Source organism: Culex quinquefasciatus, chromosome 3 (genome assembly GCF_015732765.1).
Source record: "Culex quinquefasciatus strain JHB chromosome 3, VPISU_Cqui_1.0_pri_paternal, whole genome shotgun sequence".
In the NCBI taxonomy this organism is placed as follows: domain Eukaryota; kingdom Metazoa; phylum Arthropoda; class Insecta; order Diptera; family Culicidae; genus Culex; species Culex quinquefasciatus.
In genome coordinates this window covers 62,862,430-62,881,771 of record NC_051863.1, presented here as the reverse complement: position 1 = coordinate 62,881,771, position 19,342 = coordinate 62,862,430, and the positions used below count along the sequence as shown (strand labels likewise).

The following is a 19,342-nucleotide window of genomic DNA, read 5'->3' as shown; positions in this document are numbered from 1 at the left end:
TCGGAAGAGGTAACACTGTGGCTCAGAAACAGCTGAAGAATTGCAGAATTTCTCCTTCAGTCCAAATCGTCTAAAATTTCGGTTAAAGACCTCTGTGACCTCAAAAACAAAATTCTTCTTCGTTTCGACTTCTGCTGATTTCTTACTGTTTCGGTTGCAAAATTTATTAGTCGCTACGGTTTCCCCCTTAACTGTGTGTCCGTCCATAGAGATCCCGCGCGGACAAGGGGCCCGTTTCGAGAAGACTGGTCCCAGACAAAAGAAACGAACCCCGACCAACGGGCTACGAATCTGCACGCGGTGCAGTTTTTGACTATTTGGCACCCATCGGCTATTATTATAAGCTTATTTTAACGTGAGTCGTTTGATCACCAATACAAACTAGGAAGGAAGCATGATTTCGAAGACGATAATTTGCAACCAAGGGATCTAAAAACAAGTCACCTGGCGTAACTTGTTTGATTCATTACGGCGTGTTTTGACCATGACTGAGTCAATCTCAGGATATTGGAGTGATGCAAAAAAAAATATTGCTGCTCAATTGTTTAATTTTCACATAAATGATTTAGGTTGGTCTCTTTTTTTAATTCTTACCCTGCGATGAATTAAAAACAGTCCCAAATTATGTGTTGACACACTTTGTTGCTACTTAAAAGCAAATGGTTTATGTTTACAGTATGTAAAAAAATTATTTACACCCCTTGGGCACTATGCACATTTTGTGATGAAACATGTGAAAAATTTAAAGTTTGACAGGAACCTAGTACTACGTTTTGTTCAGAAACTCATGCCGACCATTTTGCTATAAAAAGCTCATGAAGAGATGATTTCCATAAAATGTTATATAACAAATACTATTACAAAATCAAAAAAGGTGCAAAAAAAGTTTTTACACCTTTCGAAAAATTAACATAAATAAAGTTATTTTTTGACAAATCAGTTTCGTACCAACCCGGAATTACTTCGTCGGAATATCCGCTGGCATCTGAACCGGTCCACAATGCACAAGTCAACCGGAAAGGGCATAAAATGTCCGATCTTTTGATACCCATACATCTTGGTTTTCTATAAAACCCACGTTTTTAAATACCTAGGCAAAAACGTTGTTATGGTTTCATTTGAGCAACCTGCCAAAAATGTATGGAATTTCGTAATTTTTGTTCTCGTGGATCAAACTTACTTTTTGCTTAGGTATTTAAAAACGTAGGTTTTAAAGAAAACCTAGATGTTTGGGTATCAAAAGATCGGAAATTTTATGCCCTTTCCGATTCCACATAGGTTAACTTGTGAATCGTGGACCGGTTCGGATGCCGGCGGATTTTCCTACGACGTAATTCTGGGTTGGTACGAAATTCCAACGAAAAATCTATTCTATCGATACAAATACCCCCAAAACGGTGTTATTCCCACTCCAAAATGTTTATTTAGCAATTCTATGGTTATATATTGACATTTAGTTGAATTAAAAGTTTGCAAAATTTAGTTTAGATAAGTTTTATATATAATTTCCAGAGTTATATAAACTTTTATACTAAGTAGTTAGTAAACTTTTTATTCAATCCAAATTATTTTTTTCATCAGTCAAGGATGCCTATTTGGAGTTGGGAGACTGGATTTATGGTGATTTGTCAACAAATAACATTATTTATGTTAATTTTTCGAAAGGTGTACAAACTTTTTTTGCACCTTTTTTATTTTCGTAATAGTATTTGTTATATAACTTTTTATAGAAATCATCTTTTCATGAGCTTTTTGTAGCAAAATGTTTGGCATGAGTTTCTGAACAAAACGTAGTACTAGGTTCCTGTCAAACTTTAAATTTTTCACATGTTTCATCACAAAATGTGCCCAAGGGGTGTAAATACTTTTTTTTCATTTCCGTCGTGAATCTACTAACTTTTCCTGTCATTCTTGAACGACGAAATAGCCTACTTTTCTGTACCAAAAATAACAGAATCGAATAGCAACACTTTTCCAAATAAATACTGAAAAGTTCTACTTTTCAGCATTGAAATGGGTGCTGAAAAGTTGAACTTTTTTACACTTGTTTCGAAAAGTAACACTTTTCATTTTTTTTTATTTAAACGATTTATAGACAAAATACATGAAAATTCGACTTAAAATTTCACTCAATGAGTGTTCTTCGAAATTGCAAAAAATGTTGTATGGAACTCGTTGCAAAACTTGATTTTTTCAGAACTCGTCGTATTTATCCAACTCGGTGAACCTCGTTGGATAAATGTACGACTCGTGCTGAAAAAATCCTCTTTTTGCAACTTGTTGCATAAACTACTATTTTGCAATTCCGTTGTGAAACTACTCACTTTCCCTGTCATTCTTGAACGACGAAATAGCCTACTTTCCTGTACCAAAAATAACAGAATCGAATAGCAACACTTTTCAAAATAAATGCTGAAAAGTTCTACTTTTCAGCACTCAAATGGGTTTCAGCACTTGTTTCGGAAAGTTACACTTTTCAACATTTTTTGATTTAAACGATTTATTGACAAAATACATGAAAATTTGACATAAAATTTCACTCAGTGTGTGCTTTTTGGAATTGCAAAAAATGTTGTATGGAACTCGTTGCAAAACTTGATTTTTTCAGCACTCTTCGTATTTATCCAACTCGGTGAACCTCGTTGAACCTCGTTGGATAAATGTACGACTCGTGCTGAAAAAATCCTCTTTTTGCAACTTGTTGCATAAACTACTATTTTACATACTGTATATCTAAGATTTGGAAGAAACTCAAAACATCAAAATATTGACGGGATTTTTTGTTACAAAGTAAATAGGCAAAAGAAGATTAGTGTTTGTAGAATAATTTTCAGCCTAGCAATAATAACCAAAAACAGAATTCAAGGGTCGGTGGTGTAATGGTAAGCGTGGATGCCTCTCACTGGGTCTGGGTTCGATCCCAGACGGTGCCGGTGGCATTTTTCGAGACGAGATTTGTCTGATCACGCCTTCCGTCGGAGTCGCTGGTAGGCAGTTGGACTAACAAGCCAAAGGTCGTCAGTTAGAATCCCGGAGTGGATGAAAGCTTAGGTGTAAAAAGAGGTTTGCATTTGCCACAACAATGTCAAGCCTTCGGACACCTAGTTTCGAGTAGGAATCTCGCAGTCGAGAATGCCAAGGCATTGCTGTAGAGCGAACAATTTGGTTTTTGATCAATCTTCGGATAGATCCCAAAAAAACCGTAAAAAAAAGTTACCCAAATCATGTTGCGACGTTGCGATTTACGAGATGTCACAAATTTCGCTACTGGCAACACTTTAATGTCAACAAATTTTACGACCCCCGATTGATTACGACGTCGAACGCGAAAGTCACGCTTGAAATCGTTTTTAATGCTTGGAGTCACATGTTTTATTGCCCTCATTGATCTGTTAATCTGTGACTCCCGAGGATTGCCAAAACACGTTGTTTTGTAACGGTTTGCCAACTATTGATATAGAGATGGCAGCCCTGATGTCGCGCTAAAATTAGCAAACCAAGCTGGGTAGTTAAACAAATTTAGCTGAAGGTGATTTTTTTAACAGTAGCAACCATTAAACAAATTAATTTGTTGCAATATCGTTGGAAAAAAAAAACTTTTAAGACAACAATCTTGAAAGAGAAAAAATCGGTTCTTGACGGGGTGCAAAAAACCAAACTACATTTTTCATTCGTTATGTCCTGTTCGTCCTCGTGCTTGAAACCGACTTTTTTGAGGAGTAAAAAAAACACATTCAGATGAAACCGTTTTCAACTGCATGTTTGGCAACAGGTTTATGATTTTTTTTTCAGAATGTGTTTGCAATAGGGAGAAGACGATCAAGAACCAAAACAAACGAGTAAAATGTTCACAAAAAAAACAAGGAAAGGAAAAAAATATATCGTAAACTGCCTAATCGAAAAAAAGAGTGGAAAATCAGGTTTGCTTAGAACGAAGTAGGCAACTTTTTGTCAAGCTGTCAAGTTCGACCTTGGGAATGCTGCAATCAAATCGAATGACTTTGAGTCGGTTTATGGAGTTGGAGTTGTAGTTTAAGTTGGAGTCGAGTTGTAGGCACAGTCGGAGTTGTAGTCGGAGTCGGAGTTGGAGTCGGAATCGGAGTAGATGAAGTCATTTTTTTTTGTTTGTGAGGACTCAAATTTGGAGTCAAATTCGACAAATTCTGAGTTGGAATCGATTAGTCTGCAAAAGTAAGAGTCGAAGTCAGTAAATTTTAAATACTTTGAATGGAAGCTGTTTTTGGAGTCGGAGTAGTCAGAGTCACTAAATCACTACCGCCGACGTTGATGTTGTAGCCGGAGCTATTGAAAAAGACATCCAACTCTTGAGGTTATCTTCTCTTAATATCAGTTTTCTGCATCCCCGATTTCGACAGCTTATACACCATCACTTTGACAGATGTCAAAAAGACAGGTGTCAGTTACAAATAATCGTAATTGGCCCGTTAATAGCCAATGTTTTGACAATTGTGGTACCATTTGTTGTTTGTCCAGTGTTGCTCAATTACTTCATTCAACGAGGGGTGATTCAAAGTAGTCAGATAAAATTTGACATTTGTGTTTTACATCATACAAAATGGCATTGAATCCAATTGTTCAAAGCGAATCCACCCAAATTTTCTCAAGTAGCCCTTTCCAGAAGCTGTCCCTTGCCAAACCCTACAAATCGCACCTTTGCTGACCCTTCCAAGTCGCCGTTTTGCTGACATTCAGCTTCCGGCGGCCTTCGGCTTCTGAAATTTGAGCCAACCTCGCGCGGATGGAAGCCACGCAACGGCACGGTCTCCAAATCAAGGGGCCTCACGCAGCGCCAAACGACGCGGAAACCCCGCGTGAGGCCGGCCAAAAAGGCCTACGAAGAGACCCCACCGTGTCAGTGGGTCTTCAACGGCGGCCAATCTAAGATAAGTCAAACGAATTAATCACATCGGAGCTGAGGAACGCAAGGGGTCCACCGATGAAATTTCTGAATTTTGTGTAAAATTAGTTTTGAGTCACCCCTCGTCGAGATTATTAACTTAGCAAGCTTTGCGACGGAAACTTGAAGCTGTCAAAGTCGAGCTTTGAGTCACCCCTCGGTCATCACACGCTCATCAGCTCACATATCTGGAGCCCCAGAACAGGCTCATTTGGCCAAGAAAGTGAATGGCTTGATCAATTGGCGCGCAGCGCCGGAACAGATCTTGAACTTGCCCAGCTAGATTTTGGCGTTTCAAGGTTCACGTTATTGGGTGAAGGTGTAAATAATTGACTGGCTGGTTGCAAACCTGATCTACCAGATTTGAAGCAATTTGGGTAAATTTAATGCTGCTCAAAGTTCAATAAAAATCAGACTTAAATTACCGAACCTCCCCTCCTTTCAAATGACTTCTCTTTGTCCGCAATAAAAGCCATGTCGTAATCACTTTATTGTTTTTCCAGTCAATAATGCGTAACCCTTTCTTGCAACCTTCCCCAGAAAAAAAGCAACAGAACCTTTATGACCCCGCCGTAAAAAAAGATGCCCCTTTTCGATCAGCCGATTTCTACCTGACTTTCACCGATTCCTTCGCAGAAAACCCAAACTAGCCCAAATCCGCGATGCGAGAATCTGCCCAGGTCAGGTCGGGTGCAATATAATCCTTTTGGTGAAGATCGGCGGCGGCGGCGGCGTGGCCAAAATTATGAGATGTGTTAAAAGTTCTTGGAAAAATACGGTATCTCTTTGGGGGCCCCCTAGACACCGTCGATCAAAGTTGGCTTCGGTGACGGGCTGGGACCACCCGAAAGGGAGTATTTGAAGATGGCTAGGACAACACTGGAGAATTTGAGTTGGCGGTGGCAGCACTGGTTGCCTTGCAATAATGATTGCTCTGATATTAGGTTGAGTTGAAAAGTCAGGATTCGTGATTACATACAGGGGTAATTCTCCGCCAACTCTGATGAAATCAGAAAAAGTTGCCCCGAATCCTCTTCGATATACGTGAAACTATGTCTACAGGGGTAACTTTTGTCCCTGATCACGTATCCAAAGTCCATTTTTTGATATCTCGTAACGGAAGGGCGGTACGATCCCCGCCATTTTTTAACTTGCGAAAAAAGACATGTTTTTAAATAATTTGCAGCCTGAAAAGGTGCCAAAAGAACTTTTATGTAAAATTGATCGCCTGTTTTCATGGCGTACTCAAAATTAAAAAAAACGTATTTTTCTTCAAAAATAACACTAAAAGTTTCAAAAACTCTGCCACTTTACGTTACTGAACTGTAATAAACTATGGAACATGTCATTTTAAGGGGTTACATACAGGTAGAAAATCACAGTATTTCATATTTCAGAAAATTAATTGAATCCACGAAAAAGATGACAGTCCTGAAAGTTTCATGAAGAAATTACATGATAAAACTGAGTTAGAGACGATTTCAAGCTCAACATTTTGCCGTGCGCAAAGCGGACTGTCAAACTTTCTCAGCGTTTTTCTTGAAACACCGAGTTGATTTGCGGGTGCCACGATATCTCGAGATGGGATGGACCAAATTGGGTAAAATTTGGGGTGAAAACTCTCCCGTGTGCATGACAAAGCCCGATTTTGAAATTTCGCTTTTATAAAAAAAATACAAAAATCAAAAACTAACGAATTTTTAAATTAAAAACACAAAAATATTTTTATCTTTTTATAAAATAAGTTTTTTTTTTTAAATCGACCTTCGTCATGCACACAGGACTGGTTTAACGAGTCTTTGCCAAAATTTTAAGCCGATTTGGTCAAGACAGTGTTGAGGTATCATGGCAACCGTTTTTTGAAACTGCCAAATTCAAATTCAAATTCAAAATTCAAATAGCTATATCTCGGCAATGATACAACCAATTGTTTTCAATTTTTTTTTTTTGATAATAGAGGAAATGTTATATTTTGATGCCCCGGCAACAGCTTTTTTTTAAAACTATGTTTGTGCTCACACCAACCTCTGACTTTTTTTGTCGATTCACATGTATGTAGCCCCTTTAAGGGAAATTTAATGCACTTTTCGAATCTACATATGGGGATGGCGTCGCTATTTCTAAATCACGTTTTCCACTTTTTCTCCATCGAAACCGACTACTTTATCGACTTCATTTTGCTGGGCGAGATAGGACGCCGTCTATTTTTAGACGATGACTCAGCACTTTTCCACATTTGCACTTCAAAAAGCCAGATGGCAGCACGATGTAACGCCACGTCCCTATTAACCCAAAAAGGGCAAATCTTTCATGTAGAGCAAAATTTTATTTGAAAATTTCGTGTTTTTTTTCTAACTTTGCTGGGTTAATTTTTAAGAGTGTAACAATGTTCTACAACGTTGTAGAGCAGAGAATAACATAAATTTTTGATATATAAACATAAGAGGTTTGCTTGTAATCATCCCGAGTTATCAAATTTTACGAAAAAAAAAGTTTTGAGAAAGTTGGTTGTGTCGATCATGGCCGTTAATCGCTACCCGCGACAGACACGAACGACGAAACAAATATTTGAATTTGAAAAAAATATTTTCGAAAAGCTGGGCAAACATGGGCACTAATTTAAAAAAATGAAAAACTGCGACTATTTTCAAAAAAGTTTCCTAAAAATGGTTATAATTTGAAAACGGTGCACTTTATCAAAAATTCACTTAAGTACTTTTTGATTGAAAATTCGATTTTACATCGAAAAATGAAGTTGAAAAATTTTTGCGACCAAAATTTCGATTTTTTGAAAAAATCAGTATTGATTCAAAAAATCATAACTCGGTCAAAGATTTTTTGCCCATTCTGGAAATTTCTGAAAAGTTGGCATTTTATGTCCTCTAAAACATATCAAAAAAATAAAAAAATTAAAAATAGTGTTTTTTTGCAAATCAAGTTTTAGTGACAAAAAGTTAAATAAAAAATCACCAAAATTTTTTTTACCGTGTAGCATTTTTTTCAGTTTAGTCCATATCCATACCTACAACTTTGCCGAAGACACCAACTCGATCAAAAAATTCCTTCAAAAGATACAGATTTTTGAATTTTCACATATCATTTTTGTATGAACAGCTGCCAAATTTGTATGGAAAATTATATGGACAAACTAATTATGCATAATGGCTTCTTTGGGCATACCGAAGGCACCAAAAAAGTTTCAGCCGGATTAAAAAATACAAAAATTAAAATTAAAGAAAAAAGACCGATTCCGTAGAGAACTGCTCATGTTAAAAAATGGAAGGGGTCGTATCGCCCCTCCGTCACTAGGTATCAAAATACGGACCTCGGATTCGTGATCAGGGACAAAAGTTACCCCTTAGGACAAAGTTTCACGCAAATCGAAGGGGGGGTCGGGGCAACTGCTGTGTGAGTTGGCGAAGAATTACCCAGATGTCAATCACGAAAAATTCCAGCAGGGCTAGTTCAGCCAGAATCCTGCTAGAACGGTGGAACATTTCTGCTAAAACGCTGATAGAATATCCAGCTCTGTTAAAACTATGCTAGAATCCTGCTAAAACCGTGACTAGGACAAATCTCTATTTATTTGATTTTGCCATAGAAGTCATACCAAATTAGTATGTGAATATTCGAAAATCTGTATCATGAGAGGGAATTTTCTGATCGATTTGATGTCTTCAGCAAAGGTGTAGGATTAGTACTTTTAAAATGGATCCATTGAAAAAGCAATATTCCAGTTTTTTATGTTTTTTTATCAAATAGGATAAAAAACAAAATTTCAAAAATGTTTTAAATGTATATTTAGACCAAGTGGTTCATGCACGATCCCATAAACTAAGGTGAAAGAAAAAAAACAAATCTCGATCTTTTTGAGAATCGTAATGGATTATTTGAAGTCAGATATTATGCATGCTCTTTGATTGGAAAACCAACAAACATCAGAATATAAATTGAATTTGTCCGAAGTTTCGATTTGATCTCTGAATATGCATTATGGTTCAACATAATAAGTTCAATTACTTTTGTGTCAAACTCAGTGTATGCAAATATGACGATGCGTCCTTCTGGTACAGTACTCGCGAAGAAAAGAAAACATTTCTTATTCCTCGAGAAAAGGGTTGATTTTTTTTCCATTTCTTGTTGTAAATAATGAAAAATCATCCACAAAAATTTGAATAAATAGGGGAACGCTTCCACCCTGCCCTGCAGTTTGCCTTTAAAGCATAACCTCATTGCACAAACAATGAGAAAAAAAGTTCTTTCCTTCGTTTTTTTCATTAAACTACATTACGCGAAGGCGAGAAGTTTTAACCCTTCACGCTGAACCTTCGACCTCTTTCCCCTTCGGAGGTTAAGGAAATTAACTTTTTTTTTCGCTCTCCTCGTTTGATTCTTGCAAGACAACTTTTTTTTTCTTCGTTCGATGCTGTATTTGGCCCAGCTTCCTTCACCTCCACCTTCCGTTTGATCTAATTCCGGGCGACACCCTCCTACAATACGAGCCGATGATTAATCCGTTGGAATCAAAAGTTTTTTTTTTCTTGTTGGGGTTAGTTCTACGCGATACAGCTTTATCAGAGTCCATTTTGTTTTTTTTTTTATTTCGGATGGCACGTGACAATCTGTAACCTAAGTTGGTGTTGGCTTTGGTGTTTGGTTGAGGGAGGACGCCATTTTTAATTACTTTTGAAAATTTGATTTAAATTTCCAGTTTATTTGACGAAATTAATTTTTTATGAGAAAAATGTAATTAGTACCAGTGAAATCTTCACTATCTGGAAATGAAAACTAATGATAATAAAAAAATCTAAATTAAGAAACAATTAAAAATTTAATTCCCTGTTTTTCTTTTCTTTTTGGAATCTGATAAATTATGCTTAGTATAGTGTCGTTTTGTCAAACAATTATTTTAACAAATAAATTTTAAAACGTTAAAGAGTTGATACACTCAAACCCCGATGGTTTGACACCAACTGTTGTCAAACGAACGGGTTCACGTTTTAGTTTGACACACCTTTTACACGGAGTTCACACACACTACCAAACGTTTGTTTCAATAGTGTGCGTGAGCGCCATGTAAAAAGTGACAGTTCGTCACTTTTTAGTTTGACTTTGACCAACCAACGGGGTACAAACTAAAAAAGTGTCAAACGAAAAAGTGACCAACCACCGGGGGTTGAGTGTAGAATGCAAAAGTGATGAGATTAGGTCGAAACACTGTGACGAAAATGGATACATTTCTTCTACATTGAAATTTAACTTCAACTTGACAACATGTCAGTAATATAAACGATTAAAGAAGCTCTCTGAAATTCGTCACTCAAATATACAACACACACTTCCTCATACTCATCAAACTAACAGAGCCATGACTGGGTTAATGAGGATCATCGGAGTGAAAACCCACCAAAACCGTAAGTCCAAACACAACAAAAAAAAACTGTTGAAAAGTAAACTACGTTTGTCGTTTTTATCTCATGTCTTTTTTATTCAATTTTTTGCTGCTCGTCTTCTAACCAACAAAACGCTCGGCCGAGGCTGTTAGCGCGTGCCATTTCTCTCTCTCTCTATCTCTCTGTTTATGTTACAATTTGTTTTGTGCGTTTTTTTGCTTCAGTTTTTTTTCTGCCTTCGATTTCCTAAAAATCGTTAAAAGAAGTAACTACAAGATAATTTACTCTCCTCGTCGGTCGACGCGTGGACCAAAAAGTCACAACTCAACCCAAACCCTGGGCTACGGGAAGGAGGAACCGAAAGAACCGATGAATCTGTCCTTCTTGGCTTTTTTTCCCCCTGCCCTGGAAGAGGGTCGGTTTGGGCTGCTGACGAGAAGGGGGAAGAAATGGTCATCCTCCAGGGCTACGCCGTGAGTTGGCCCAGTCGGGCACACTCAGGTAGAGAAATGGAACGGAATTAAAAGTGCCTTTGGCGTGAGGAGGAGGACGCTTCCAGGAATGAAACCGGTTGATCCAAATACCGAAAATCGTAGATTGGCATACTGCTTGCAGTTAGAATTCATCTTGAGGATTAAAAATGCACAAAATTTAGCAAAAGATTATAAAGTTTGAAGAAAGTTTAATAAGTTCATCACTAAGTGAACCTTATTTACAATGAAATTTATTAATATTTCTAATTTTTCGTCTAGAGCAGCTATTCTCAACCTTGTTCTAGGCCCGTACCCCCTCCCATGTAAATCAAGTAGGCCCGGTACCCCCGTTGAGAATCACTGGTCTAGAGCAACGATTCTCAACGGGGTACCGGGCCTACTTGATTCACATGGTAGGGGGTACCGGCCTAGAAGAAGGTTGAGAATCGCTGGTCTAGAGGAATGCGTATTGTATCAAATTTCTAGCAAACCAATATTAGGCTTGTACAAATTTTACTCAAAGTTTTTGTTCCTCAGTCCTGGTCAAGGCCGAAGAGAGAGCAAATCAAAATTTAAAAGTCCAAGCCAGATTTTTCAAAATATCAAAGCAAAATTTATCACAAAATGCTTCATACTTCATAACAGTTATGCTACTAACTCAATTTAGCAAAAAAAATATTCGTTTGACAAAAAAAAACTTAATTTGATGAAAAAAATGCACAAGACACATTCCAGCGTTGCAAGGTCACGAAATTTTCCACTTTTTTAATATCTGAACTAAACTGAATTTTCTACTTAAAGTGACTAGCGAAAACAATTTTTAAGTCTAACATTTCACTTACCGCATCGCTTTTTATGGCTAAAAAGTTTTTTTTCTGTTTTGCTTCTATATTATCTTTTCTAAATTTGATTGAATTCAAATCAAAATATCATTTCTGAGTTTTGTCCAGGCAAATGATTTATTTAAATTGAGTTTTCATTGACACCATGAAAAACTATTAAAGCCCAATAACATATTCTTAAAAGTTTTAATCTTCTCCTTCAATAATTTCATTAAATGTCTAAAATATAATCTGTAACAAAATTGATAAAAATAAAAAAAAAAATTTCGAATTTCAAATTTTCTCGGAGAAAACTAAACCAAATCTAATCTTGAATAAACCATTTTTCATTTTTTTTTATTCTACCATTTAAATAAAATGGTATAAAGATTGTTATTTAAGCGAACGAAAATTTTAATTAATTTAGTAAGTAAGTAAAATAAACACTCTACTCTAAATAACGATTACTTATTTCTCAATACTTTTTTTTTATTCCAAATGGAATTTTCAGTCCCTTCTAATACCTTACTTCAATAATTTAATTCTATATCCTGATTGCTTCCTCCAACCACGTTCCCTATTATATCTACTCAGAGAAAGTTGACTAAGTTTTCTGAATGTTAGTGTTACAAGAAGGTTTGCTATTATAATTATTATAAATAGACTTTTTCGGATGAAATATTTGTTAATTTATTTTTGATTCTTTTAATTTTTGATATGATTAAAATTCACGGGGTTTCACGGAAATTTACAAATTTTATGTTTTTTGACAAGCATGACGCATTGAGTGTAAAAATCTAGCTGCGATTGAAGATTGGACCAATGAAAAAAAAAATGAATAATGTCGTTTTTATTGCTGGAGAATGTGTCATAAAAATGTGTTATACAATGTATTCTGAATAACTTACAATCGATTTAACAATTTTTTCAATGAAAATCTAAATTTAAGTTAAAAATTTATTTTGCTCCCTCATTTTTGAAAGGGAGAGGACAAAAACTTGCAATAAAATTTTACAATTACCCTTTTTTTAAAATCATACTAAAAATTTACCAATTCTTAGTTATTTAAATTTATTATATATTTATTTTTTATTTTGCCAGCATATTTTTAATTTCTTGAAAATTATCTAGATTTTTCTGTTGATTATTATCTATGTGGTAAATTTATGAAGAAAAACCCAACATTATATTTTTTCAGCTCTGAAAATTTAAAATCGACTGCTCTTGGTAAGATTGTAGAACTAAAAATTCGCGATGTAAATATTTTGTTTATTTTATTTGAATAACTTTTCAATAGCTTTATACAGCTCTAGAAATAAGTCAAAATCATTCTACATATTTTTTTAGCTTATTTTATTTCACATGTTTCATTTATTGTAAAATTTTATAACATAACAACAAACTATGATCCATACTTTAAAATAAAAAATAACTTGATGCAATTACTTCTACTATTATCTAAAATCCGAATACCTCAAAACATAAAATAAGTAATTATGACCAGAAAAAGATCTATCCGATGTTTTTTAACAATATCAATGTATGGCACATTTCTTTCCGAAAATGAAAAAATAAAAATTGATTAATAACCTAAAATGTAATAATATTTGATACCAAAATGTTCAATTTATATTATTTTGAAATTACCTACAGTATGTAAAACAAAGTATTTACACCCCTTGGGCACTATGAACATTTTGTGATGAAACATGTAAACAATTTAATGTTTGACAGAAACCTAGTACTACGTTTTGTTTAGAAACTCATGCCGACCATTTTGCTATAAAAAGCTCATGAAGGGATTATTTCCATAAAATGTTATTCAACAAATACTATTACAAAAATCAAAAAAAGGTGCAAAAAAAGTGTGTACACCTTTCGAAATATTAACATAAATAAAGTTATTTGTTGACAAGTCAATTTCGTACCAACCCGGAATTACGTCGTCGGAAAATCCGCTGGCATCTGAACCGGTCCACAAGTGCACAAGTCATAGGTTGGTATTTTAAAACGTGAGTTTTATAGAAAACCTAGATGTTTGGGTATCAAAAGATCGGAAATTTTATGCCCTTTCCGATGCCACATAGGTTGACTTGTGAATCCTGGACACCGGTCCGGCGGATTTTCCGACGACGTAATTCCGGGTTGGTACGAAATTCCAACGAAAAATCTATTCTATCGTTACAAAGACCCCCAAAACGGTGTTATACCCACTCCAAAATGTTTATTTAGCAATTTTATGGTAATATATTTACATTTAGTTGAATTGAAAGTTTGTAAAATTATGTTTAGATAAGTTTTTATATAGAATTTCCAGAGTTCTATACACTTCTATACTAAGTATTTAGTAAACTTTATATTCAATCCCAATTTTTTTTATCAGTCAAGGATGCCTATTTGGAGTTGGGAGACTGGATTTATGTTAATTTTTCGAAAGGTGTACAAACTTTTTTTGCACCTTTTTTTATTTCTGTAATAGTATTTGTTATATAACTTTATATAGAAATCATCTTTTCTTGAGCTTTTTGTAGCAAAATGTTTGGCATGAGTTTCTGAACAAAACGTAGTACTAGGTTTCTGTCACACTTTAATTTCATTACATGTTTCATCACAAAATGTGCAAAGTGCCCAAGGGGTATAAATACTTTTCTTACATAATGTAGGTATTTATGGCTTAAGAAATTTTAACAAATCAATAGGTGCACAACAACACAAATTCAAGTGTTTCAGCAAAAAATGACGAAAAAAAAAAATCACCAGACATTCCGATTTATGCTCTCAAGCACATTTATGCTCCTAACCACCGCACGCACTTCATATCAGTCAACCATCCAGCAATCCTTCCGGAATGACGATGGACAGAGTTATGCTGCTCTGTGTAATACCAACACCACCACAACCATCAGAGAGAGAAAGAGTGTGCGAGAGAAAGCGTTCAGAACACGGACACGCATCTCGCTCTGTGGTCCGCTGGTTTTGTAGTTTATGTAAAAGCACGTGCGTGAGTTCCCCATTGAGAGCATACATAAGAGCACACAGAGCATAAGAGAGCCCATATCGGCTCACATCTCTTCACTCTCAAGTTTTATGTTTGGAACGAGTCGGCACTCACCTCACTCACGCATCATTCTCTCACTCTATTTCATTCTCTCGAGTTTTTGGGGTAGGGATGTCATCGTGATTAAGAATACGTTGTTTTTGCTACATTTAATGCCAAATATTAGCTTTTTAAGAAATTAAAATGAATTCTAAAAAAAATATTTTTATGATTCTAGAACTAACTCACAAATTAATTATGCGTGCCACCACTCATGCTCACACACATGTGGTGTGAGTGCCCTCCCCGAAGTATACTCACCGCAGCCGTACTCACTCACAATGGGTGGTGTTTACATATGTATGCTGTCGATTTTTTTATGTTTTTATCACGTTCCACAAAAGTGCGCCTGTGTGTTGCATGTTTTTGCTTAGGTATTTTTTTTTCGTCTCCGTTCCAACTCTCGCACTCTTTTATCGAGTTTGATTGACCCGCAGGGCTACCACTCCAAAACTCTAAACATGTGTGTGCGGGGAATGCGCACATACAGCCAGGCACAAACACATACATAATCTGTAACTTCTATGCAAAACACAAGTGGCGACTCTCCATGGTAGCACAACGCACCACCCAGCGTGTGTATGTTTGCAGAGAGGGTTTTTTTCGGGGAAAACGCAGGATTGGGATGGTCAAGTTGTGATATAAAAAAAGTATTGCATACAACAAACAACTTCATTTCTAATTACAAAAAAAAAACATCCAACAAAATTAATTTTGACCATATCAAATATTAAATATCACATTTTAGGTATGTATCGACTGCAAGAAATTTAACGGAGTTTTTTTTTTTTGTCAATTTTTAAAGGATGTTTTCATTAGGGTGACAACAAAAATTCAAATTTGGGAAAATCTTAATAAATACCCCCTGGCTTGATTCTTTAGGTAAAAACAAGAAACTGTGCCAATTTTGAGCCAAATCGGTTAAGGTCAATGGTGTGTTTTAAGGGCAATGTTTCTCAATTAGTGAGGAATTCCTTCATGGGAAGGAGGGAATTTGGCCATTCAAGGAGTGGAATAAGGATGCCATGGAAATGCAATGTTTTTGAACGTGTTCACAAATTACTAAATACCTTATCGTACATTTTCGTTGAAACTTTTATGCTTTCAAGTTTATTTAAAATCAATCACCCTTGAAAAAATAAATAAAAATAAGTGACTTTTCCTCCGTATTTTTTTTCATGTTGTCGAAAATAACCAGTTTCTTTGCAAAATTAGTGGATTTCCGTATTTATTTTGTGTGAGTTCACATTTTTGCCTTCCTCACTTTACTGATGAAAGGCTATAAAATCACTCGAAAAACGAACTTTTTAGTTAGACCTCCAAGACCTACCTTCATTAGTACATATCGACTCAGAATCACCAGCTGAGCAAATGTCTGTGTGTTTGGCTGTATGTAGACATGTGTACCAAATCAATGTCACTGGAATATCTTGTCACAGGCTCAACCGATTTTGGCCGGAATGGTTTTAATCGGTCCGTCTTAACGTCCCCTAAGTTGCTATTTAAATTCATGCCGTTTTATCATGTATTTAAAAAGTTATGTTAAAAAACTGTTTCATATTAAATTAAAATTATGGTAAAAAGGGTGTTTTTTCATGAAACCCTCACATGTTATATATTTTTAGAAAGCATATGAGAAGACCTTTTAGGTGGAGTAAGAATTTTCAAGATCTGACTTACCTATCTAAAATTACTAACAGTTTAAAAAATGGTCTGAATTTACATAACCTCAAATGGTCCCGTCTGATCGCCTTGAAAAAAATCCTTGTAGAGGGATGTCATTTTCCCGATAGGCGGTGTCTGTATAATCTTGACAAAAAGTCTGTTGGAAGTCTATGTTTTTTACTCGTCACTTATTTTTATTAGGACCTCTTAGGTGCTGCGATCACGTTACGGGAGATCCATAAACCATGTGGACACTTTAGGGGATTGTAATCACTCTATAATTGAGAGGAAGGCACCAACCACCTAAAGGTGGATTAAGTAACGTTTTTCAACATATATTCCGTGAGTTTTGCATTCGTTCATACTTCATAAATTTGTATAAAAACAAGTTGAGTGAGGCATGTTTATTTTCTTTCGAAATTTTCGTAAAATATAATTCTAGTTTAAATTTTCAAAAAGGTCCTTTTGTTTAAGAAAATTTACTCTAGAATTCATATCAATTGTTGTGTTTATTTAGCATTTAATCAAAGGAAGTCTTTGGACTTTTTTTTTCCATTCAACATGAGCACTATAAAATGAAGTTTATTTTTTTATTTTTGTGAGAATTTTAATAAATTTTCACAAAAATAAAAAAAATATGATACCTAAATTTGATGAAATCAGAGGGCTTTTGTTAATTTGATTTGGTTAACCGCGGTGGATTTTCTTGAAATAATTCGAACTGTCAAAAATCCACCAAAGCATCTACCACATTGATCGCACAAAAATCTGTGGTAGAAAAGTATCCACCGGTAGATGCTTTGGTGGATTTTTGACAGTTCGAATTATTTCAAGAAAATCCACCGCGGTTAACCAAATCAAATTAACAAAAGCCCTCAGAATTCCTGTATACATGAATACTGCTTTGAATCCTTGATGCAATCTTCTTTCTTATTAATATATGTGGTGTCAAGTTCACATTCTAAAACATTTAATCCTTTTTTACCCTTTTAAAAAATTGTAGTTTTGTGTGCTTCTCTATGTTTCGCAAAATTTTTAACCCTTATTTTATGATGTAATATTTATTAACATCATTTTGGTTCAAAAGTGGAATAACACTGGAAAAGCAGATTTTTTAAATAAGAAGTTTAAATTATACATTTTTCCAAATAAAAAATATGTGTTATTGAATTAAAAGATATTATTTAAGACGAACAGGTGATGCAATTTCACATATTTGGACATAAAGAATGGATGAACCAAAATTCATTGTTTTAAAGAATGTACAAATCAATACACAAATTTCTCCAAACTACACAGGTTGCAAAAGATCACTAGTGTTTAAAAAGATTTGAAAGTTATTGAACTATTACTGTGAAAACATTGATAAAAAATATTATTTGAATACTCTCAAAGTGTCATAATTTTCTCAATTAAATTGAGCTTGCGTCGGAAAACTAACTGCTTTATCGGATTTTTTGTTTAAACATGTTTCTGAGTAGCTAGTTTAAGTTTTTTTCAATCAGAATTCAAAAATATCTTCAGATTTATAAGCATTAACAGTTAAACAAATTTGCTAGTAAATGTGAAAAACAATTATTCTTTCTGAAACATTAGGTTTACAGGGAACGAAAAATGATTTTTGTATGAGACGAACTTTAAGCAAATTACAAATTACATTTTTGTATACATTTTATTATAGGTATGTAAATAGACAATTCATTACAATTTTTTAAATAAAACATTAAACACAACCTACTAATGATCATTTCGACGCAATCAATTCTATTTCCGAACTTTTAGGCTGAAAATTGTAAGAAACAAGGTGACAGTTATAAAAACTTTTTTAAAAAACGTGAATGGACGCTGTGTGACCTACCTCAGTTTATGTATTTAAAATAAATCATGCCAATGTTACCCCGTTTTACGGTGCCTTTTCTAGTTAATGTTCTGAAATAAAACTACTTGTAGCGATGCTGCAGCAAAACATTATAAACAGAGATACCCGGTTGGTGATATTTCTGTAATGTATCATCATCCGAGGCGAATCGAGACACATGAGGCGAATTGGAACAGCAGATCAAAAAATAAGAAAAAAATTAACCAGATCATATTAATTAATTTCAATTAAATGTTTGTGATAAGCTACTGTTAAGTTCACATTATCATTTTCTTTGAAGCTTCTGAAAAGGAAATTATCACTTCTATTAGGGCCTTCAGGTTAACTTTAGGTATAAGCTGTTACCATCAGAGTGATTAGGCTGTTTCCTTATACCTTCACAGCGGTGTAAAAGAGGAGTTCAAACATTTTAGGTCACTTCACTGATAGTTTTGGCCACTGGGTTGCAGGGATGCCAGATACACAGATTTGTCTGTGTTTCACAGACTTTTGAGCTTGTGTCAGACATTTTTTGAGGTGCACAGACTTTTAAAAAACTTCATTGAATTATTATTTTGTAATCTTCTTTGTCGAAACTTATTTCGTTAGTCTTCAAATGACTAAAAACGCAATTTCTGATGGATTTCAATGACTGTGAATTGATATATTTGAATTTTAGACAAATGCACAGACATACACAGACTTTTTTACAGACATTTAAAAAAACAAGTGGCATCCCTGCTGGGTTGGCATCTGTTGATTTTTTTCTGAACTTCTTTGAAATGTATTGCATGTGTGAATCTTGATGAAAACTTAAGAACTAATCGATTTTTAATGACAGAAGCTTTGTATCTTTGAAATTTGATGGTTGTTTCATCCTAGATCTCTCAGTGACTCCATGGATTGATCTTCTAACTGCAAGAACTCTGCTTCCTGGTGTGATGTTCTGTCTCTATTCGTAGTTCTGCGAAGAACTTATTAATGCACAAAATTTCACAAGAAGGTGAGCAGCAGGTTAAAGTTGCAAGTACTTTTCACACAATTTGACGTTGTCCCGCTGGAGCTTCAACCTGCAAACAAAAGGGTAAACAAACACTGCGTCAATTTTATCCTTCAA

General features: G+C 35.0%; 1 protein-coding gene across 1 annotated transcript in view; it reads right to left on the bottom strand.

Annotated features, from left to right (window-relative positions):
• The window catches only part of LOC6048064, a 381,930-nt gene that overhangs the window by 279,154 nt on the left and 83,434 nt on the right, over window positions 1-19,342 (bottom strand). The gene's annotated exons all lie outside the window — the stretch shown is intronic.